This window comes from Chlorocebus sabaeus, chromosome 20 (genome assembly GCF_047675955.1).
Source record: "Chlorocebus sabaeus isolate Y175 chromosome 20, mChlSab1.0.hap1, whole genome shotgun sequence".
Taxonomy (NCBI): domain Eukaryota; kingdom Metazoa; phylum Chordata; class Mammalia; order Primates; family Cercopithecidae; genus Chlorocebus; species Chlorocebus sabaeus.
The window spans coordinates 56347686-56351220 of record NC_132923.1 but is presented as its reverse complement, the minus strand read 5'-3'; the positions used below and the strand labels follow the sequence as shown (position 1 = coordinate 56351220).

At 36.1% G+C, this 3535-nt stretch overlaps 1 pseudogene; it reads left to right on the top strand.

Moving 5' to 3' along the window:
* Positions 1 to 276: 276 nt before the first annotated feature.
* On the top strand, positions 277 to 698 carry LOC103224559 (cytochrome c oxidase subunit 6A1, mitochondrial pseudogene; annotated as a pseudogene).
* The last annotated feature ends 2837 nt before the right edge of the window (positions 699 to 3535 follow it).

The following is a 3535-nucleotide window of genomic DNA, read 5'->3' as shown; positions in this document are numbered from 1 at the left end:
ACCATAAATAAATAAATAAATACATAAATACATAAATAAATAAATAAAACAGTTTTTGTTTTTGAACTTCCTTTTTTCACTGTAGTTCACTACAGTTTGTGCCACATCAGTTTCAAAGCATCAGTTACAGCAATGGAGCAACTCTGGTTTAATGGGCTGTTATGCAGCTCTTTCTAGTGGGTTTTTTGCTTATCCGTTTTATAAATACATACTGATAGAAACTATTGGATAGAGATTTAAAATAGTACTTTAACAGTTGCAGAGTCCAGGTCGAAAATGGAGGCAGTTGCTGTGTCCAGGGTTTCTTGGTTGCTGGGTTGGTCCCGCCCACAGCTGGGGTGACCGATGTCGAGGGGCTCCCAGGGCGAGGAGGGCTCAGCTAGCGTGGGGAAGGCCCTCACCTACTTCCTCGTGCTCCCGGAAGTAGCATGGAGCATGCTGAATGTGTTCCTAAAGTCACACCACGGAGAGCACCAGACACCCGAGTTCATACCCTACCCCATCTTCATATCAGGACCAAGCCATTTCCCTGGGGAGATGGTAACCCTACTCTATTCCACAACCCTCACGTGAATCCACTTCCAACTGGTTACAAAGATGAAGAAAGAATCCAGACCACTACCCAGGCACCGGGGACCACAGCACTGATTTGGACCATTGCTTTGCACATGGACCAGAAAAATTATAGGAGACCTTAAGCTCACCTTCTTTACTTGTTTCAGATGATGACTGGTATCCTGATCTTCCATCCCTTTGCTTGTGGCAGGAGGTGGCTTAAATAAATAAGTTAAACTCAAAAAAAAAAAAAAAAAAAAAAATTTGCAATTGGATGTCAAGTACCTGCTTTACTCATATATCCAAAGTATATTTTTCAAACATTTTATTGGCATTTTTACTTGACTTTAGCCATATAGACAACCACTCTTCAACTTTTCCGCAGGATTATTTCATTCATAAATATAATTCATAATATGAGGCATAATGAAGTCAACCGATTCCAAAAATTATCTGGTTATCTCACTTAGTGGCAACTGTGAAATTGTTTAAAGGGAAGAGTTTTGTTAATACGAAGTTTAAGAAAATCAGTTACAAAAGAGAAGTTTAAAGAGAAGAATTCATTATTTCCATTATTTGAATAATTTCTTTATTCAATTGTTTTCTCATTAAAGCTTCACAAACTGCTAACAAATTTATGTCAACCTCTGAATAATTTCAAGTTTCACAAATATCACTCAATTGTGACAGTAGTTCTCCAAATAATAGAATGCTATATTTCTCTTGATCTTTAAGAAATAGATGTGTTCATAAAATGCAGATAGGCAATACAAAAATAATTTTAAAAATATTGTTATCTGCAATGCTAATGATAAATAAACAGTAGAATACCTGACATCGTAGTCAGAAAAACAGACTCTTCATTTTGGTAATGCATGAATAAATGTGTGATGGCCTGGAAAATGGTTAGGTGAAATACATATTTTCTATGGATTTTTGAAAAAGGCTTCTAAAACATTAAGCCACTAATTCCAGAGTATAAATAACAGCTGTAAGAATTTGTTTTCTGTGTCATATTTAATTGAAAACCATGTGAAATAAAGGTTAAAGAGTACCTTTATATTAAAAGTCATTAGAAATGAAGGCAAGTCGGCCAGGTTCTCTGACTCACACCTGTAATCCCAGCACTTTGGGAGGCCAAGGCAGGTGGATCACTTGAGGTCAGGAGTTTCAGCCTGGCCAGCATGGTGAAACCCCATCTCTACTAAAAATACAAAAAATTATCTGGACATGGTGGTACACACCTGTAATCCAGCTACTCTGAAGGCTGAGGCAGGAGGATCTCTTGAACCCAGTAGGCAGAGGTTGCAGTGAGCTGAAATCACGCCACTGCACTCCAGCTTGGGCAACAGAGTGAGACACCGTCTCAAAAACTAAAAAAAGAAAGAAAGAAAAGTAAGTTTATTTGTTTAGAACTAATCCAGTTTTAATTACATCTAAAATTTTATATACACATAAATATAATAAATTTTGATGTTATTTTGCCATCAATAAATGTACAATAATCATTTTCATAATGAATTAAGTACAACTAAGTGAAAACTAAGTTTTCTTACCATAAAAATCACTGTCATTTAGAAATAAAAGCATTTTATACAAAGAGCATTTAAATTGTGTTTCAAATGTTATCTTTTGTTGTAAAATACTTATTTGTGACTGCTATAAAATAAATGATTGCGGATATAAAGAAAAACATGCTGAAAAATATCAATTCCTTGAAAAATCAATTTTTATTGAAAGAAAGGTAGAGGACATTGTTATGCTGATAATAAAGATAATAGATTTAGTCTCCAAATTCACAGTATCATTTGTACAGAAATTAATGGCTTGATTACTTTAATAGGGCAGAGTAAATAATAGTCTATATTCATTGATGGTGTGAGAAAATGGAAGGCAGGAAGGACACACAATTTACACTCATTATTGTCACTAAAAGAACCAACATTTCCTAGTCATCACTTTAAAAATAACCATTTTGGGCCGGGCGCAGTGGCTCATGGCCTGTAATCCCAGTACTTTAAGAGGCTGAGGCAGGTGGATCACAAGGTTAGGAGTTCGAGACCAGCCTGATCAATATGGTGAAACCCCATCTCTACTAAAAATACAAAAATTAGCCAGATGTGGCGGCATATGCCTGTAATCCCAGCTACTGAGGAGACTAAGGCAAGAGAATTGCTTGAACCTGGGAGGTGGAGATTGCAGTGAGCCAAGATCTTGCCACTGTACTGCAGCCTGGGCGACAGAGTGTGACTCTGTCTCTAAATAAATAAATAACCATGTTATTATTATATTTTTGCTACATGGTGATATAATGATCCTCACATATGCAATTTGTGCATTAATATACCTTTCTCCTGCTTGTGGAAGGCAGTAGTTGTATGTGAAATCCAAGAGTGACAGCACTGCTTCTCTGGGGCAGTTCTCTATTAAAGCTTTTTATACAAGCAAAGTGCTGTGCATGTTGAAATATCTGTTGCCCACTTTTGCAGCCAAAATTTCTATATTTGTGATTCAAATGCAGAAATACTCACAGTCACTCTCAAAAGGATTTATTTAATCCATGTCCTGATATCATTAGCACTGACAGGGTTTAGGGTAATGCTCAGGGAGATAAACACTTTTGATATATTTCTTCAAAGAATGTGTTCTGTCAGTGAATGTGTCCAAAAGCATCAGGGCATATAAACATTCCTCAAGTGGGTTTACTTATCAAGTATAAAATGACTGGGCCAGGAGAGTACTAGGGTTTTGACAGCTTGTGGTTTGAAATTGAGCATGACCCTTTGTACTCTTAAACATAATTGTCTATTTTTGTCTATCTTGATTCAAAAGGAAGCAGTCAATGCAAGTATTGCAAAGTCAGGGCAATTACAGTTATAATTATACAAATCAATTTTAAATACAATTATAATTTTAAAAATCAATTTTAAATCAAGATCCCAGCACTGCAAAAAACACCTTGGAATAAGGCTCTGATAAA